This window comes from Drosophila virilis, chromosome 2 (assembly GCF_030788295.1).
Source record: "Drosophila virilis strain 15010-1051.87 chromosome 2, Dvir_AGI_RSII-ME, whole genome shotgun sequence".
Classification (NCBI taxonomy): domain Eukaryota; kingdom Metazoa; phylum Arthropoda; class Insecta; order Diptera; family Drosophilidae; genus Drosophila; species Drosophila virilis.
The window spans coordinates 34182645-34204041 of NC_091544.1; the positions used below are offsets into that span (position 1 = coordinate 34182645).

At 38.5% G+C, this 21397-nt stretch overlaps 1 non-coding gene across 1 annotated transcript in view; it reads right to left on the bottom strand.

Annotated features, from left to right (window-relative positions):
- LOC26530726 (uncharacterized) overlaps positions 1 to 2645 on the bottom strand; it is a 35760-nt gene extending 33115 nt beyond the window's left edge. Inside the window, exons 1-4 of the transcript XR_011416228.1 lie at positions 2578 to 2645; positions 2337 to 2421; positions 2097 to 2284; positions 604 to 735 (exon numbers count right to left, since the gene is read on the bottom strand). This is a non-coding gene — a transcript (uncharacterized protein). The remainder of the gene's footprint in view (positions 1 to 603; positions 736 to 2096; positions 2285 to 2336; positions 2422 to 2577) is intronic.
- Positions 2646 to 21397: the final 18752 nt, after the last annotated feature.

Sequence of the window (21397 nt, forward strand, 5' to 3'; positions counted from 1 at the left end):
GCTGGTCGAAAAATATAAAAATATGACGATCTGCTTGAAATTGTCATTGAATTGTGGGCATCGGCAGAAGTAGCTGCAGACAGCCGGGTGTTGTGTTTGCAATTTTTGTTTGCAACCTCGTTTTCGCTCAGGAAGTATTTCTAAAAAGAGCTTTTGATCCAAACGATCTTTATTACTCAATGATATGAACACATACATTCATATAGGTGCCATTTTGGAATTCTTTAAATAGAATTGTGAAATTATTGTATGTCATTCAGTTTGTTTGAGTTGCTATTTAAATTCTGGTGCAAATTCTAGATACATATGTACATATGTTAGAGCACTCTTGGCTTATATTAGTTTTTCGGAAAACAGACAAAGTTTGGCCTGCAATGACACTTAATATTGCAGTTTTATTTTAAATGATTAAATTTTATAAATATCTTTGCAAATATCTAGGCATATGACAAGTTTATGCCAGCTTAATTCTTTCTTATAGCTTGCACAAAAAGTATGAGAGTGAGCTAAATGAAGCTTAAAGTAAAAGCAATCAATTAAATAATAAATAACAGTATAAGAAACAATACTTTTTGTTATATTAATATTGCCATTAATACATACTCCTATTAATGTTGTGGGACTTTGTTGAATAGACCGTTTTCTTCGCCGTATTTCTTCAGTACCATCATTTGTGTCAACTGGTTCAGTAGCTTCCATGGGTAGCATCATCAAATTATTAGTTTCTTCTTTACTCTGAAAATACACCAAATTTAGAATCGGCACAGTCGAAGAAGTCAGACATATATTTATTATCATATTAATATACATATATTTTAATATATTTGTATTTATGTATACTATGTAGCCCGGCCTTGCCCGTGGCACGCATAAAATAAATGTTCTCAAAAATCTTTGAAAATGATTTTGAAATTGATCGGAACAACTATCATACAAACGTTTTCCGTCAATATACCACTGTTGCGGTGGGAATTTTTCAAATCGTTAAAACACGTATTTATTAAGTTCTTATGTATAGCTTAAAAAATAAATTTTGATGCAAATCGGAAAAAAAAAAACAGAAAATGAATTTGAGGGCGAAATGTCATCCACCAAATCTTTGACCTTCATTTCCACCAAGGAGGGATACATTTAAAGAAAAGTGTGAAACAGCCCTCAAATGAATTTAAACAAAGAACTTTGAAATTTAGTTTGAGTCCGATCGGATGGTAAACAAAAATGTTTCATACAAACGTTTTTCGATTTTTCCATACTTACGGGATTTTCTCGAAACCCCGCATTAGGATGCAGCTAACGTTGGCCATCAATCAGTAAGTCAGGACAAAGGGTTTTATTTATATAGATATGTCACCATCTCTTGTTACATTAATTAAAATATACTCAATTTTGCACTTGCCCTTATTTTAAGAATATCCTTGCAGATATCTGTCATTTTTTTATTTTTAAGTAAATTGGTTATAATACTAAAGACTAAGCCTCGCAGTAGACCAATTGGTTTAAACAATGGTAAACAACTGTCTCTACGTAAATCAACGGTTGATAGGGGGAAAGGAGAATCGGTTTGACCTACATTATTACGTTATCCTTGAATCCGATGTTGTCGCGGCTTTTCCACCACAAGGGTAAGTCAATTTCCTAACCACCTTTCTGGAACTCACCCATTGCTGATTAAATAACTGTACATTGCGTTTCTATATTAAATGATTTTTTATCTCCTCACTAGAAATAGTGAGTCCACATGTCAGGAGAATATTAGGAGCCGGCTACACAACCGCGCTTTGGTCCACTCCCTGGAAATGATTACCCGGCGACTGCACTGCAGGCATCCAGAGGTACTATTTATTATTTTTATTTTCATCAAATGTGTAGTCCCCAGAGATCCATTATCCACATGACCTGATAACCCAAAACCAGGCAATACAATACATAGATAAGAAAAGCAAAAAATTATAACATAGCCCTAGAGAGACTTGATTTGACATCAACCCTTTCGAAGTTCGTTACCATACTTTAAATATCTTGTTCACCTTTATATAAATATCTAATTAGAAATACTTAAAATTCTATAGAAAATCTCAAAAGTGAGAGTTATTTACCATAGTTATGCACATAAGGACCTGCAAAATAAACATTCCGAAAGATAAAAATGCTAGTGTGGTCAAAGCAACATCTGTGATATCTTTAAGGCTGATTTCCTTAAGTTGTTTCGTTGGCTGAGATATTGCATTTGACAGCTCTGATGGAGTTTGATGGATCCCATAGTCTTCCAAAACAGTTTCGTAACCTGCAAAACTTAATATTATCATATAACTCACAATAAATAAAAAGAATCTTACCAATTTTGTTAATTTGCTTAGTTTTAACACCAAGCTGTGGACTTTTAAATAATAATCGGGGCATCTGCTTTACCTTATGTGAAACCTATAAGAGTAAATTAAACATATATTTTACTTTGGGTTTTTGATTTAAAATCCGTTCAACATATATATTTTCACGAAACTGCTATAAAATTATATTTGTATTAAATTTCTTTTAAATGGTTTGAATTTGATTTTTCAATATATATCAAGTAAATACTAAAAATGAATCGACACATGGATCGCATCAAAAGGCGAACTATTCTTCTGAACTGGTATCCGAAAATTGACAGAAAGATGGGAAAAAGTAGTGGCTAGCGATGGACAATACTTTGAATAATCGATTTGTAACCGTTTTTGCTGAACAAAGCCTCAATTTTCGAAAAAACAACCTTTATTTTATTAGTTTGCTAAGCCAAAAACATTTACCGTTATTTCCTTGACTAATTTCTTGACTAATTGATGATCCCGATTGCGGATCAATGCAGTCTGTTCAACTGTTTTGACCTTTACAACTTGCTACACAGGCTAATAACTCACAAAAATGAACTAGACGTTTCTCTTACCAGGGCGCTTAGGAGTCATCGCCTGAAAGGAATCTGTCCGAAACGTAACTGGACACATGGTGCACTCCTCTATGGACAAACGCACACCAGTGTCAGTCCTGGTCTCTATTGTCTCACGCCGTCAAAAACAGTCCTTTAACTTATTACCGCAAACATTGGCCAGAATAAAAAAAAATCGATTTAAATTGTAGCACAGAAAAAAATTACAATGTTTGTTGATAGAAAGCGAAGCAGACGCGCTTGAACTCATGTGTGTACATGTATACAGAAATTCTTGCAATTTGCGCTGGTGCCGCAAACACATGTTTCTTAACCGATCTTCATGAAATTTTCTACAGAATATCTTATTGTACCAAAAAAAATTTGTGTATTCTCAAAAAGTCAATTGCATTTAAATTGTGGCTTGACCTAAAGCTCTGCGGAGTTGGCGGGGAGGTGGCGATATATATAAAATGAAAGGTACTTGATATATATAAATTAAGTGTCTTTTGAGTGTATTGATTAAGTTACATTCATTTGTTGCCCGTTTGGCAATTATGTTTTACGGCTTGGTGCCGGAGTACCGACGTGTTGAACTAACGACGTTTATTTCAGAGCTTAAAACATGCGATACAATTCTTAGGGCTTAAAGGTAACAGAATATGATTCTTAAACTATTTCTTCGATCATAGCGGCCACGCAAATATGCTGTGTCTGCCGGCTATGCAATTGTGGTCGGAGTCATATTCTAGCCAACCGTTCGTTGACTCCGCCCAACTACTCCCCCTTTAAGACCAAGGCCGCCCTCGGCCGACCCTATTTCTGCGATCACTTCTCTTAAGTGTAGCGCAGACTTTCTGGCGCTGGTGATTCGCCAAAACGCAAGTCCGACGCCGATGAGCAAAACGCATACCACTCCCACGATACATATTATCTGGTATACTACTTTGCTACTCAGGTCCTTTTTGAATTTCTGGATCTCCTCCAGGTTACTTTCACTCAGTTATCTGGCCATCTACGAAAGTGATAGCGTCTAAATTTCTTGGTTGGATTTCGCAATTCGCTATCGCGCCTGCGTGGAGCTCTCTGACGCATGATGCTAGATGACAAAATCTGGCCCCCGGAGAGGCGGTGCAATTTTCGAGAGCATGCGTTTTCCCATCGCAATCTGCCACGACGTTATTCATCATGCGTAGTATGAAATTCTTATGTATGACCGGGAAAATCGTGACCTTTTTGCAAGGAAATTTAATTTTTGGAATTTTAATAATAAAATAAAGGATGTTAATGGACTGTAAAACTTTCACGGACGCAACGGACATAACATTCCCTATGGGAGTGTTAGTGGGTTCCTCCAGCCAAACTGATGCCAAATCTGAATGATCGAGAATGTTTGGGCTAACAATGTTAACCTTTGCAAGAATTATTGCCAGCATTAGATTTCGCAACTCCATCATTAACATTCGATTTCTGGCTAGCAATGTCTCATATAAATGGCCAGTATCGGCTTGAGTGTCTTTAGTTGTTTTGAGAATTTTATTGACTGTAGAAATAATTTGATTAATTTGTACCTGGATTCTTGTGTTAATTTCTACTTGCTTATTGTTTGAATTAATTATTTGTGCCTCAACGAACCGAGTTTTTTCTAAATCGCCGGCAACCGGTGTGCCTGGCCACTCTGTGGTGCGCGCCCAACGCCTCTAGTAAATCTCGGAGGTGATCTGCATCCACGCTCAGAAGCTTTTCCATATGCGACTGTGGGAACATGTCATTCAATTTGACCGTTTCTTCTACCACACGCATATATTCTGAGAGATTCGCTGAATGTTTAACGTAGGCGTATTATTCCCATCAACAATGGGGATGAATTTGGACTGAGAGTAGTCCGTGACGCGTGCCGAAGTCAAGGACAGGAAGAAGGGAAGGACAAATCCAAACCTGTGGAGTGAAGTTTTCGTTGTTATCTATTTTTAGTTTTGTGAAGCCATATCCTACCACCAAAAAGCGACTTAATATAAAATGTAATGAAACTTATACTAAATAAGAATTGCGCCAAGTGACTTTTAAAAGTATAAAAAATGTATGCAAGACTCGTTTGCTGGAATTATTTCAAATTATTATTACCATCCTCCCATTAATGAGGACCGTGGTCCCCAGGTCCGCTTGTATAGTTCTTGCCTCGCACAATGGCGTAAGTTTATTTCCAAGCCTTCGGTTGGACTTGACTAAAACCTTTTCACCGACCTCAAAGACTCTATTCAACCGGTAGGCGTTCTCTTTAGTTCTGAGCGCGATCTTGTATTTCTTGTTGAGGCTCAATCGGATGTGCTTGAACAACGTCAACTGATCTTTTATTAATGACCGAGTGGACTGACTTGTACTCAGTATTTGCCAGTAAAATTAACTCATTGGTGTCGCTTATGTTCTTGTCGATTTTTAAACATCTGGAAAGCTCTAACAACGTGCTATGAAAGCGCTCTAATTGTCCATTCGACACACTATGCAAGGGTGGCGCGTTTGACATACTCACTCCAAACTTATTGGACAGCAAGGTTGAAATAGTCCGTGAATACAATGCTGGTTCATTGTCACAGTGTATCGATTTCGCTTTTACAAAAAAGTTCATGAGCTGAAGCAATGCTGGCTTCAGGTCCTCAATGGTCATTGATGAGATTGGCTGTACGACAGCAAATTTTGAAAACTTGCCGCTGCAAGTAAGGAAAAATTTGTTGTCAGTCGAGAAGATATCTACGTATAGCATCTCTCCAACATGCGACGGGATTGGTGTTTCACCCAACTCTTGTTTTCTAGGGTGTCTATCGTATTTGGCCTTAGCGCACGTTTTGCAGTTTTGCACAATTCCGTTCGCTAGTTCGGCCATTTTCGGGAAGTAGTATTCAGAGATAACCTGTTTCAAGTTCTCTTGAGTAGACCTGTGTGCCCTATTGTGCTCAGCTGTGAGTCAGTCGGGATACCTCAGCATGACATCTTCTGATGGCAAAATATTACATAGTTTTTGAAACGCACGTTGTTGCGTTTCGGAGAACTGCACCTGGATGTTCCGCGATCTATGCCTACTGATTGTTCCATTTTCCCCTTTTAGAATTAACAGCCATTGCTATTGCTGCGAAGTCTTTTATGAAACATCTATAATAACTTGCGAGACTCAGAAATGACCTAACTTCGAAAAGCGTTTTCGGCTCTAGGAAGTCCTGTATGGCTTTCACCTTTTCCGGGTCTGTTGTCGCGCCGTTGCAAGTGACTATAAACCCAAGAAAGTTCACACTTTTTTTAAAAAAGCGTGATTTTTCTTCTGACACCCTTGTTCAGCAGGTTTTGAATCTCTTTATTGACGAAGTCATCTGCCCCCATAGGATATGGGCAAGGTTTTGCATAAATGGGTTCCTCATTTATTGTTCTTATAGTGGCCACCGCCGACGTATTGTATGGTAAGGCCTCATTGGGGTCTTCAAAGGCCTTTTCCTGTCTTTTAGCAGTTTCAGGAATTTGTCCTTTACTAAAGTAGGTGCATCTGAGCAATCTACGTCAGTGAAATTGACATTAGTGTTCAATTTCTGAACCCCATTTAAGCTGACCTGACGCTAAGCAAAGCGATGCCCCTGCCTGTGTTAACAGGTCGAGGCCTTTTATTCCATCGAAAGTTGACAGGTCCGATAAATGAAAAAATGTTGCCTTTATGTTGAACATTGAGACAAAACATTTTTGCGTGATTCTAGTTGTGCCATGAATCGAGTGGATTGTGAATGGACAATCAACTGGTCGGAAGCCTTTTAACCCTTCATGTGGTCTGATAAAGACGCACCCGTGTCTATGAGGAATTTCATATCGGCCCTGCAACTCTTCGCCCGATGACGGGTAACAGGGATCTACCCCTAAAAAATAAACAGCATCTTAATCATAGCTAGCGCTCACGTCATCCTCAATTTGCGCCTCTGCGCTAGAGGCGGCATTAGCATACGTTCGCGATCCTTGTTCCGCGTCCTGCGTTACATGATTCACCCTTTGTTGCCTTTTTTGAAAGCCCGTGTGATCAGATGATGCCTGTTTTCTATTCAGATACCCCGGTGCCTGTGTGAGTTGGAGGATCCTTGAAAATGAAGGATCTACCTTCATGGGTTCCTGTCCACCATTTTTTTTTTGCTGCCGACCACTTCGTTGATCGGACTGACCCTGTTTTTTCTGCTGTTCAGAATGTCTATCTTGCTGTCAGCCCTGTGTCTTTGTATTCGGCCTACGCTCTTTTTCTTTTTGGCGTTTGGCAAAATTAGCCGCCAGAGCAAATCTTTCGTGGTTTGATTCCACCTCCTGAGCAAGCGCCAGTGCCGAAGGCAGATCTCTAGGCTTGGCTGCGAAGAGCACATCCGTGAGATTGCGCTAAAGCCCCGATACGAAAATGCGCAACTCGTCATCACGGAGCTTCTCACAAAGACCTTTTGCCATAAGACATATTGACCATGTTGGTCAGTAGGGTTAGTTTTTTCTCCACTTCGTCAAAATATTGGAGTAGGGGCAAGCCGCCCTGCCTCAAGGTGCCTAACTCTTGTTCAATTACATGGATCGGCCTTTTGTCACTATATGTGAAATCAAGGCGATTTATTATCGCATCGAAATTTATCACAGTGCCAAATGAGGCCAGCACTGCATCCGTGGGGCTCCTTATTTTTCTTCTTATAATTATAACGGCCTGATAATGCCGAGAACTGCCATTATATGGCTTGAAAATGTGGTAGGCGGCTTATGCCGCTTGCCTCCAAGAAACATAAGATTCCTGTATTCCTGCAAACTCAGGTAAGCATTTGACGGCGTCTAGTGGCTCGTCGCAGCGAATGTCATTTATAATCTCAATAGCAGCATACGCTACTACTTATGGGGCAGCAACGTTTGCTGCAGCCATTTGTTAGGATAATTCATTAATTCTCTGCACTAATAGCTGCTCTCTTTGCTGGTTTGCATTGGCTTGTTCTGTTAGGGCATTGCTTATGGCCGTTTGAATTATCTCTCTAAGTTGTTCTGGATCCATTTTGTTCGAAGTTGGGGGGACTGTAGGGGCAAGTCGTAGAGCTGGGATTCTGATGCGGTTGTCACAGTCAGAATCCGAGTCGCTAGAGTTCTTGCGGGGGGTCCTATACTGACCGAAAGAGTATTTCATGGGCATTAAAAGCAAAAACAAATAAATGCACGCGCGGTCTAGCGGATACAAAAACAAAACAGAAAGTCGAAAGATGGGTCGAATTACGCCTCAGCTCTCAACCACGAGAATCGCATAAGCAAGAAAGTATGTACCGTTGCAGCACAATTTTTAGAGCGGCATAAAAAGTAACACAAAGTAATTTTTTTTTTTTTATAAAATTTGTTTACTGCTGTCAAATCGAATTCTCTTGTGTTCTTAGTCTAGCAGATAATTTGTTGCAAAATATAACGCATGCAAGATTTCTCCTCTCCTTGTTTCTTTTGTTTTTTTTTTTTTTTTTTAATTCGATCAGCTTTAATAACAGATTTGGCTAAAGTGCCCACTTACATGATTTTTATGATTTATTTTAGTCACTACACCAGCCACGTTTGCGGGTCCAACGCCGCAGTCACGCACTTGTTATTCGTAGTCGCTCCCTTCGCCACAGTCTCCGCTGCCCGAAGAGCTCCAGCGGCTTCGGTGTAAAAATATATGTAAATCGCACTGCGCTTGAGCGCACCTTTGTGAATCACAAGATTATGATCGCTAATTCACTGTAACTGCAGCTTATTGATTCTTGTTGTAGTGTTCACTGCGCAACTACATTTGTTAACTCACTGTCATTATTATTATTATTAGTGATTAGCTTATTATTTTTATTATTTTATTTTTGTAATGTTCATTGCGCGGCACTGTTGGTGTGACCGCGAATTAATGTTCGCTTTGTAAGAATTTTTTTTTTTTGCAATCGCGTGGGTAATCGTAACTACCACTAGTTGGTCGCCAATTAAGTGTCTTTTGAGTGTATTGATTAAGTGACATTCATTTTTTGCCCGTTTGGCAATTATGTTTTATGGCTTGGTTCCCGAATTCCGGACATGTTGAACTAACGACGTTTATTTCAGAACTAAAAACATGCGATACAATTCTTAGTGCTTAAAGCTAACAGAATATGATTCTTAAATTATTTCTTCGTTCATAGCGGCCACGCAAATATGCTGTGTCTGCCGGCTATGCTGCGACATCCGGCCCAATGCTTATTAAGCAATTGTGGTCGGAGTTATATTCTGGCCAACCGTTCGTTGACTACGCTTAACTTATATAATATTCTAGAAGTTTGGTGTTTGGTGACGCTAGGTCTTTTTCATTGCTCAAAAAACAGGATGTTGATATCGATTTTTATCGATTCCTTGGAAACGGAGTAAGTCATCGATTTTTGGAAACAAACTCGACCTGCGCAGGCACTAGGGACCTACGGCTAAAGATTCAAGTCTCTAACTCTTAAAGGTTCTGATATTCTTCTGTTCACACATATGGACAGACGGACGGACAGACAGACAGACCGCCGGGCATGGCTAGATCGACTCGGCTATTGATGCCGATCTAGAATATATATACTATATGCTTCCTTCTGCCTGTTACATACATTTACATGTTGCACAAATACAATATACCCTTTTTACCCATTTTTAATGGGCTCAGTGTATAAAAAGATTATATATGAAAGTAAAAAAAAATTGGTGGGCCACCCTTTCTGTTTTATAACAGCCTCTAAACGTTTCGGCATAGAATTAATCAATTTTTTGGTCGTTTCCACCCCAATATTTGGCCATTCTTCCAATAAACCCGTTTTCCTGACTTTTGTTGGAAATGGCCCGTTTTTTTATTCTTCTATACAGTTCCTCCTATAAATGTTCAATTGGGTTTACATCAGAAGATTATGGCGGATACACACCGTGTGACTGTTTTCGCAGGGTTTTTTTTTTCGAAGGCAGTATTTCGCTGGCGCCACACGGTAATTTTGTCATCTGAGCGAAAGATAGTAAATTTGCTTCCATCAGAAAACAATACTTCGTCCAGAAAACAAATGGCTGACTTTTATAATTTGCGTACTCCAAACGATTAATTTTATTGGCAGAAGAAACAAGTGTTTTACGTTAGCAACTCGTGCTTTGTAATTGACCTCATGCAGTCATTGAGTGTACTTTTGTTCCAAATTAATTTTGAGCCTCAGCAGTTTTTTGTGGAGAATTATTTTGCGCTGATGTTCCGTGGTTTCTTTTTGTTTCGGACTAATATTTGACTTTTTTTATTGTTTAGGACAAAATTCAATTCTAAATTCGACAAATATCTACGATTTTAAATAACGGTAGGTTGCAACATATATTCTTGCTAATAGGGTTGCCAGATGGGTAAAAGCATGAAGATAAATCTACTAAAAACAAAAGGAAGCCTATATTCTTGTTTCAGAAAAATTTTCAATTTAAAAAAAAAAAAATTTAATAAAATTACTGTTATGTTTTTGGTACAAAACTTAAACTGATTCTTGTAGGAAAATAGCTGGTTTATACAGGAAAATTAATTCGGATGTATGTTTGTTACCAAAGAGGGATGCACAATGGGTGGAAAGTAGAAAATGCTTGCTGTGCCAATACTTCTGTGAATATGCATATGAACTTTAAATAGAAAGCAAGTTTGGCTGATTCTAATATTTTACTAAGCTAATATCAAATAAGTACTTATTTAAAATTATAACACTGCAAAGTTACACACATTTTTTATGTCAATACATTGCTCCATTATTAATTTAGATTAGCAGCCAATAAAATGGTTAATTAGAAAATATATTTAAGTTATAAACAAATTTTAAAGAAAAAGAAGAATTAAAAAATTCAATAAAAAATTAATTTTGAAAGGTACAATTTATTAATTGAACAAAAGTTTAAAATTTATCATTTATTTATCTATATGCCATTGAAAAATAAATCAATACACGAGCCTGATTGTGTTTTTTTAATTCTTGTAAAGTAAAAAAAGGCAATTGTGGTTGATTTAAATTTGTACGCATTAAACACTGATAAGCCGATTTCACATGTCAAGGTAACACAACTGGTAAGCTGAGCCCAACAAAATTATGGGCCCGATTCAAATCCAAGCTTTAATTGAAACCACAGTTGCCCATACCTTGCGGCAACAAGATCCTATATTCCAGCTGCAGTTAAATCAAATGAAGGCACAGGTTAACAGCTTACGTATAGAGGCCCCCCTTGTTGAAACCTGTCAGAAAATATCTGTTTGGCCAGGTGTAACGTGCAATATACCGTTCGATATAGTAAAATCGGTACCCGACTTTAATGGTGTTGCTGACGAATAGCAGCATGGAGGCAATCCGCCACAGATGCTTACGAGCCTTTCAAACCATACGATGGCAGTAGTGGCCATTACCAAGTCGTTAAAACAAAATTCGAGGACCAGCAAGAGCATTACTAGTTTCTCGCAATACGGTAGTAAGCTACAGCAAAGCTAGGTTAGACTGTACCTATGCTAATAAGACATCACAACGCCTTCTGCGACAGGGGCTAGAGATGGTCAGATAAGGTGATTTAGGACTCATGGATTATTACAATGAAGCTGAACAAATGTCGACATAAGTAAACAATAAAATTGTCATGTCCCACGAAACTGTAAAAAAAATCCCTAAAAGTAATTTTTTTTATGGCACAGTCAAAAGACTTGCCAATCCGCTCTGGCTCTGGTCAAAGAAGCGGAGGCCAGCATTGAGCGAAGCGCATTCTCAGCTTCCTTTGTCAGGGTTATTGAAGAGAAAGCGCAAGCAACCGAAAATAATAAGAATTGCTTGCAATTAATCAAGAATATAATGGGAATGAAGGTCAAGAACGCAAGAACCGATGGAGGCTGATTCTTCGCCTAAACGTAGACAGTGATCAAGGAATATCCCAAAGCATTGGGACACAGGCACAAAAAAGACACAACACGTCAGACTGCGCAACAGGGCCAAGATGCCAGTGGGTCAACAACATGGCTTAAATCATCCCTGCTGACCAAAAACAGAGCTGTGGGGAGACAGAGTCGAAAGCTATAGCCAGTATAGCAATGATAAAGAGTCCATTAGCTACAATGACTCGTTGCATTTTTCAGAGAACGTTCGCGACTATCGTTTATTAAATGACAGTTGGCTATGAGAATTTTCAAAATTTTGGTAAACAGGCGGGCGGCTAAAAACTACGTTAGGTGCATAAATGAGTAAAGAGAGTAGTGTCAGCCGATAAGCCCTTCACTGTGAACTCAGTTCACGGCGACAGTAAAATTCTAAACAAATGCCTTTTGAAGATATTTGGCCAGGATTCTTTCTGCAAGACAGGTTAAGGAACCCATCAAGATTGTAGTAAAAAGTTAGAGTACCTCAGCTGTGAAAGTGTAAGCTTTACTAATGCCAATGACGTTGTGGTGCCAACCTCAGTCAAAACAAAGTTTACAGATATGATTCTAATAGCCTCTGTCCACTGAACACATTCGAAAATTTCATATTATTACAAAATGTGGCCACGTTTCCCCATAAGAAAAGATAATTAAATTCGAACATTACGTGTTTTTGCGAAGATTAATCGAGATTTCTATCGACGTTCTGAAAAATGTGAAAGTATCGTAACCATAACAGCTGATATATCAAAGAAGGCAATCGGCAACTTTAAATAAGTAATTTAAAATTAGAATAATCCCACTGTTTTTTAGTTTAAACATGGCGAAATGTCATAAAGAGTATCTAAAATGGAGCCCTTACTTCAAAGGCACAATTCTCGAATTTATGTAAATTAAAGCAATTCGATCAGCTGTTTTTTTTTTAAAGAAGCGTTACTTTTGCGACTCACATGTTACCGACAACCGGTGGAACATAATATGAGAAACATGAAAATGTGACATTTCTTAAGCCAGTGGACAGAGGCTATAAAGAGGAAATGCGTTTTTGTTTGCTCAATTCGAGAAATAGATAATGAAGCAGTCTACTCAAAATTGTACCCACACCCCATGGGAGAGTCGACCTTCATAAGCAATGACAGCAATGAACCTATTGCTAAGCGATGACATTATCAGGTCGCCATACAACAACCAACAGAGAGAGTACTTAAGTGAGAGTGATGGACTTGTTTTACTTGTGCTCCAAGATTTTTATATATTTTTGCGCTTTAATCCTGGTTTTTATTTCAAAATTTTGCATTTTTCGGTGCTTTATTTAAAAAGCTTTTATAAATTGTGCAAAGTGTTATCTATCGTGCAGCGTAAATCTGTTAATTATTGCAGTGTCAGTTCCGTGCTGTTGTTATTGCCTGTTTTGATTCTGTTGCTCCCCTGTGCATGCACTTGTGCTTGTGCATCACGCTCTCGCAAATTTGTTCTATTGTTTTTTGCTCCAAACAATTTGTTTGTGTACGAATAATTGTTTTTTGACTATTTACTTGCTCTATCTTGTGGACCGTTTTCGTTTTGCTCTACGCTCTCGCAACTTGCATCCGCATTATGCATTAATAATTATGTCGTGCTGTAAGAAACCGTGCACGTTCAAGTAGGCTAATTCTGCACTGCCGCAATTTGTTAATTGCTGGCTGTGTGAGAATATGATGCATGCTAAATGTGCAGGTCTCACTGGGCGGGATTGCGACAAGATCGCTGCAATTGCCAAGAAGGGCTGCGGCGGCTTCCGTTCGTGTCCAGATTGCATCGACAAGCAAATTGATTTCTTCAGAATGTATAATTCTGTGAGAAATCAATTCTTAAAATTGAATAATGTGGCTAAGCAACTATCGAGTAATTTAGAGTCGGGTTTTGAGTTGCGAATTCGAATCACCAACAAATCGCCGGTTGGAGCCTCAACTTTTGCAATTGCCCTCTACGTCTGTTCAGACACCTACGCCTCTCTTGTACCTTCCAAGCAACTTGGATGTATCTCCAATGTTGTCTTTATCGCCTTATCTAAGCGACTGTCCAACTACCCTTGTTTCAACCCCTTTAGTAGTCCCAGTAGAGCCCGTACCTGATCCCGTCCCAGTTAATCAAACTGCCTCAGCCGCGTCAGCTCCTGCGCGCAATCTTTCCCAGATTGTTATAAGCAATCATTGTGCCTCGTTAGCTCCTCCAACTCCTGTATTACCTTCAGCACCATCAGCGCCTACTTTAACGGAAGTTGCCCTTCGTAGGCAAGTTTTTGTGTCTCGTCTTTCGTCGGACACCACTTCTGAGTCATTGGCAGCCTATATTGCTAGCAAATCTTCTGCTAGCGTGTCAATAACCAAATTTAATTGCTCCACCCCTCGTGAAATATCATCATTCAAAATAGATGTTTCACATGATATGTTCCCAATCATTTGTGATCCCAAATTTTGGCCTCCACACATGATTGTTCACGAGTTCAAGCCTAAAAAGCGTAACCAGCCTGTCACCCTTCCAGTCCCTTCATTACAGGGTACCATTTCGGCCCCAAAAAACTAGCTTCATCTTCTGACCAAATCTTTATTCATCATCAGAATGTTAGAGGTCTCATTTCAGAGCTTAAAATTCTTTTCATGGCCAGCACTTCCTTCGATTCGGATATAATAGCATTTTCAACAACATGGATAAACTCAACCATATCTGATTTTGAAATTTTACCGAATAACTTTATTTTGTTTAGAAATGATCGGCCGACTCGAGGTGGTGGGGTGTTAATTGCCGTTAAAGCCACTCTCCAGTCTGAACTATTCTGTTTTAGTACGCCTACTGACGCTGAGATTGTCTCAGTTATGGTGTCTTTTCCTACACGGAATATCTATATGACATGCTCTTATGTCCCTCCTTCTTCTGATATTCAAGTTTATATGAAACATATTACTTGTATTTAAGGGGTTTCATCACACGTGCGGGATGATGACCATAAATATGGTGTTGGGTGATTTTAATTAGCCGAATATCTCTTGGTCATTATTCATATTATCTAGTTCCCGCAGGACACCAAGATTTTATAGATTGCATGCTAGTTGTTTCAAATAAATCCAATGTCTAATCATTTGGATAGATTACTTGATCTTGTTTCTGTTAACGATTACCTTACCAAATGTGTATCATCCTACATTAGAGATTCCTATGTTCATAAGCTACCTCCAAGCCCCGCCGTTGTTTTCGCTAAGGAAATTCTTCCTCGCTTAATCAAAGTATCCATGCAACCAATTGGTCTGTTTTATATGACGCGGTTGATAAGAATGTTACTATTAAATTTTTATATAATACCCTGAACTTCATTATGACATAACATATTATTCTCACTGCCACAAGAGTTATCTTTCTCGTTGCAAAAAACTATTTATTCAAAACCCGAAAAGGTTTTATAATTTTGTAAACTTAAAGAGTAAAGCTTCAAGTTTTCCAACTTCTTTTTCTCTCGGGTTAGATAAAGTTAGCAATGATTCTGACTCTGATTTTTCCACCTTACACCTTCCATCATCACCTTACTCTTCCGTCTGTCCTAATAACAATTCTTACTATTACAATATTACTTCATCCGCTTCTGTACCTGCTCCTTTTATATCCCAATCTTCTCTTCTTTCTGCTATAAATTCTTTAAAATTTTCTTACTCTCCTGGACCTGACAATGTTCCTAGTTGTCTACTCAAGGAGTGTAATTCTTCCCTTCTTCGCCCATTGCTTAAGCTTTTTAATCTATCCTATCTTCTGTCTTTCCATCTCTTTGGAAATAATCTTATATCAAATCTCTCCACAAGAAAGGTGGGAAGTCTGATATACAAAATTACAATGGCATTGCAAAACTGTCTGCTATTCTTAAATTATTTGAAGAAATAATTACTTCGAATTTGCATATTTTTTTTTATTTTTGCGAATCAGTTGCCCTGCTCAACATGGATTCGTAAAGAATCAGTCAACTACGACCAATCTACTAGAGTTGGCTTCCTTGGCTTAGTTCCTTGCTTTGCATACGTTCTTATTTAAAATTCAGGACCCAAGGAGTAATGCTGAACCACACTCCCTCTAAGCAGGTTCACGTTACTTCTGGTTTTCCTCGTTCCTTCCGTTCCTCCGTTCGCTTTGATTCTAAGCTCAGCTTCAATCTGCATAAAGACACCATCGTTAATGGGGCAAAAGGTGTACTTGGATTCATTAAACGATGGCCTTAAGAGTTTAACGGTCTTTTTAAATCGAAACTACATCCCTCTTGCTCGCCCTATCCTTAAATACTGCTCTTGTACCTAGTCTTCGCAGTTTAACGATAGCCAGGATCGTATTTAATCGGCTTCGATTCTCTGTTCCGTCCAGCCCAACCAGAAATTATCGCCCCTTATTCCTATCTATGTGCAGAACAGACTACGCTATGCACAATCCCTTTGGCGTGCATCACGTTTTTCCTACCCCTAATAAAATCGTTGCTTTCAAGATACCTTCGGGTAGTCACCATTCCTATCTTTGAGCAGGGGCATAGCTTGCCGGACATTCTACAAATTTTCCCCAACCGGGTGATTTCCCATTACTATTTCTCTATCCTATTTACATAAAATTCTACATATCCTGTTTAATTCCATTTCTTTATTAATAACTCCTCTCTTTCTTTTATCCTATATACTGTATTTTATTAATTAATATAGTAAATAAAGATTATTTTTAAGTTTTACTAAAAAACATTATTTTCTCTACTAATACCCTTCTTCTTAGCTGTAGGCTCTAATTGCGTCACTGACAAAATTAGCTGCGAATATAAGCATGGCTGGCCGGACTTGCTAATAAAACACCTCCATCGGTTGGTGATATATGTATATTGTATTGAATAATTCGAAATCCACTTGTTTCGTCGATCATTAATAAATAAATAAAATAAATAAATACAATAAAATGATTTTTTCGCTGCCTTTATAACTCTATTTGTTGGGAATCAATTATATTTTGGTTGCCGAAAAATATATCTTTTTGTTTTCCTTTTACTGTTACCTAATTATACAGGTTAACTGCTTTGAACATAAGATCCTTGAAATTAACGAGACCCTCTTTTTTTTTATAACGCGCAATTTCGGTTAATGTTGAATGGAATCGCTCAACCTGACCCTTACTGGTAAAAGTGTATTGTGGTGTCGTATAGACTGTTGCCTTTACCTGGGCTTGCAGAAGAAATTTAATAGATGATGCGTTCAAAGCTTTTTCGTTATCCATGACAACTAGTTTCGGCAAACCGAATGATTTCGCGTAGGGGTGTTTTAAATCTTCAGCTGCCTTTGGTTAGAGTATTTTAACTTGAGCGTATTTTGAATATTTGTCGATGGCAGTGAGTGCTAGATTCTTATGAGTTGTGAACAAGGCGATATAGATTATCTGACCTGGCTTCGCATGCTTTTACGAGTGCTTCCGTTTTCCTTTTAACATGTGGGAAAAACAATCTACTTAAGATCTGTATTTTGTTTTTTTTTTATGGTGTTTCTATGTGCTGTTGTGTGTTCGTTCATCAAACCCTTTTCAATTTTATTGGGTCAAGTCGTTTCCTAAAAATTTTTATTCAATTTTTTTCTGAAAAATGTTTTTTTTTTAATTATATGTCTTTGGTAGGATGGAAAAGGTATACTAAACTCGTATGATTCCTCGTTGGAGGTTAAATAAAAAAACTTGGTTTTTAAATATGTTTTTTGGTACTTCCATAACAGGTTTAAGGTTGTGCGAGCAACTCTCGTCTCTGTGCACAGTGGTACTGGTGCTATTTATTTGTTGATCTATAGGATTTCTAGACAAGGCATCTGTGTGATTGAACTTTTCGAGGTAACTCTTCCTCCTCTTGAGTTTACCATTATGGGTTTTCTTACTAAGAGCAAGGTCAAAGGCTGGTTGTTAGTATATATGACTAGTTTGGCAGTACCGTATATGTACATTCGCAAGCAGTGGAGAGCAAAAACTATGGCCAGCATTCTTTCTCATTTCCGGCATAATTTTCTTTGGCTTTTGAAAGAGTCCGGGAAAATAAATTAATCGGACTGCCGTTCTGCTCGAGTAATGCTTCAATAGTGAAGTTCGAAGCATCGGTTGTCAATTGGAATTCTTTACCAAAGTCGGGGTATGCTTGCGAAGCTAGTTTTCGTTTAATCTTGTCAAATGAGTCTAACGCTAGATTATCCAGAGGAATTTTAATTCTAGCAGATATGTTCTTTGAACTGTTTTCTCCCCTGACAAGGGTACTAAGGGGCATTGCTATTTTGGCGTAGTCCCATATGTATCTACGATAATAACTTGATAAGCCCAGAAAAGATCGAAAGTCTTTCAGAATTTTCATTAGAGGGAACGCTTCGAAAGCTTTAACTTTCTCGACGTTGGCTTTAATGCCATTTTGAAGATACATATAGTGAAACCCAAGAAAACAACCTCCGTCTTATAAAATTCGCATTTATCGATTTGGATCTTATGTTAGTTGTATGCAAGGTTGCGTAACCTACATCCGAATGTAATCTAGAGCTCTTTGAAATATGGAAGGGTAATTCTTTTAACCGTAAGGCAGCTTAGTGAATTCGATTTTTTCCCCGCTTACGGCGAAAAAATTTTTGTCAATAGCTCTTTCTTTGAGTTGGATTTGATGGAAACCGCTCTTTAAATCGATGACAGAAATACTTGTTTTACCGCAATTGTGCGATTATTTCTCCGATTTCGGGTATTGGGTATCGATCTGAAACAGTTACGTGATTCAATTTTTTATAATCGATAACCATGCTGCACTTTTTTCTCTAGAGGCATACATTTATTTTGGTACCAACCAAATGAGTTCATTGTATGGCGACCGTGAAGGTCAGATAAGCAGTCTCTCAGCTAATTTTGTATCTCTTTCTATTTCTAATTTTAATGATGCGGGATAAGGGTAATATTTACAATATACTGGGTTATCCGACATAGTTCTTATATCACCCTCTAGTACATGTAAGTTTCATGTCAGGGTCGACGAATAGTGGGTTTCCGCCAGTTGGTCGATATATTGCTTCTGAGTTTAGGACATCTGATCTGTTCTAACTCTTATATTGTTAATTGCCTGTGTCTCTAGTTGCTTTATGTTAATTCTGTAATTTCTATTTATTATGAGTATGTTGTTCCGTACGTCTATGATAATGTTCAGCTGTCTAGCGTATCTGTACCCACCTTCAATACCATGGAAAGTTTTGAGTGTTGGTTAAGGAAAGAATTAAAGAGGAAAGTTTTTTAAACTAAAAAGCTTAAGACGAGTATGATGGGTAACCTTCGTTTGCCCATCAACGGAAAAGGCGAAGAAGGGTTGTTCGTTGAGTTTGGGGTTCTGAACTAAATCGAACTGAATATAGTTTTGATTGGATCCTGTGTCAATTAAAAATCTAAATGTCATGCCGATCCCCGCTTTTTACTGAACTATTTAATCTAAAAAATAAACGTCTGAGGCATCTGCCGATACGGGCATGTATTCTTGTTCATATTCCTCTTGATATTGACTAGGGAGTTCGGCACCTCGCTCTTGTTATATATTCTATAGTTTTGAAGTATCCTTGTTTCTCCACACCGATGGGATGGGGTCATTGCTATTGGTTCATTGGAGCAGGCCATAGGCTTTGCATTTCATGGTTTGCGTTCGATCGGATTTGCGGTGTGTAGTATAACCTGCGATCATAGGTATTTGCTTGACCAACCATATTATTTAACACTGATCTTTGCGCTTGGTGTCTTGTTACTATTTGATTTGGGACTTGCCTAGGTGGTAGGTGGTGCCTGCTGTTTATATTTCGGAATGAATGCGTTCCTATGCTCCTGAGAGACAGCTAGTGGTAGACTGCCTAATGGAACTCATTTAAGTCTTTTGACTTTGTACCAAAGAAAACATTTGGTATTCGAGGGTCTTGGCCTTGTGTTTGATATATTGGACAACATATCTACCCTGTTAGGGTTGTCCATTGCTTGTCTTATCAGATCTTCACCTTCGGGGGTCTCTCGGATTAAATTTATTATAACATCCCTAAATTCTGGACTGGCAACATATGTGATGATAGCTGGTTGCCCGGCCCTCGCTGGTGGTGGTGGCTGGCGGTGAGACGGTGGGAAAGGTAGTTCTTAGCCTCTGACAATTCGCCTTGCATCTTGTTCGGTTTTTAGCGTTTGAATGTAGACAACACAAACAATTCTGCTAATTAATCATTTCGATGGAAAACGAAACATTTACCCAGAGAGTTTCAAATTCCACCAACTACGCCAGGAACCAGAGGAGTCAGTAGCAGCTTTTGTTCTTGACAGAATGTTTAGACAGAATGCTAAAAAATGCTTTTTGGCATGCAAAATCGCTGCACTTGTGATGAGGTCATCGCAAAACAGCCAACCAGCTTTGCAGACGCATACGAGGCTGTATATTTTTTAATAATTTTCTACTACGATCAGCAAACACGTTTAATGACAACCAAGCTGCAGATACAGAGCCTACAGGAGGAACAGGTCAAGCGGAATGAAGCAGGAAAGCAAATGCTAGGGATGTGGAGTCCAACACTTTAGCAAAGATTGTAAATGCAAAAACGAGAAATGCCACGTGTGTGGTAAGTAAGGTATGTAAAGTCAATCCGAAACAGATCTCCGAGACAACAGTAATAGTCAGTAGATAGAAAAATCATAACAATGAAGATTGATGGAATAAAAATACCAATGGAACTGGACACAGGTGCTCCGTGCAGTGAATAAAGAGAACCTTCGAAAAAGAAAATTGACCGCAAATTTTCGAGTTATACAGGTGACAGGATGAACTGCTGTGGACGGGCAGTTAATAACGTGACTTATGGAGAGACTATTCGTAAATTTAATCTGCATGTAGTAGAAGGAAACCTGGAAACACACTGTGGGCGAGAATCGATCTCCCAATTTGCAAAGTTTGCATTTGATTTTACTGGGATCCTTACAATATAATTCTGTCAATGCAAACGTTATATATCTGGAAATGTTCTCGGCAAAGGAAGTGCGGTCAAAACAACAGCAGTACAAGCTGCTGGACTGACTACGAGTAAGAGGGCTCAACTTGAGGAAATACTAACAAAATTTGATTCGATATTTGAGTCTGCGGCAGGAGCCTTCAGATGACCAGCTTTTTGGGTGCACCTAAAACCGGAAACGTAACAAATTTTTGCTCGCTCAAGAGATATAACATTCGCGGAGCCTGATGCCTATGCAAAAAAGATCGAGGTAAAAATTGCTGAAGGCCTCTACAAATGAATTGATTACTCAGAATGGGCATCCATAACACATGTGGTAACGAAGAAAACGGGAGGTATACGAATCACTAGCAACTACAAACTTGTTACTGCTCAAATGAGCACTGATGAGCATCCGATTCCGAGGACAGAGTATATATTCAATCAGATGAAAGGATGCACAGAGTTCGCGCACTTGGATGTGACTGATGCATATTCATATTTGCGCATTAATGACGAATTCGCACACATACTGAGTTTGAATACGGATTCATTCGACCGACTCGTGCAATGTATGGAGCAGCGAAC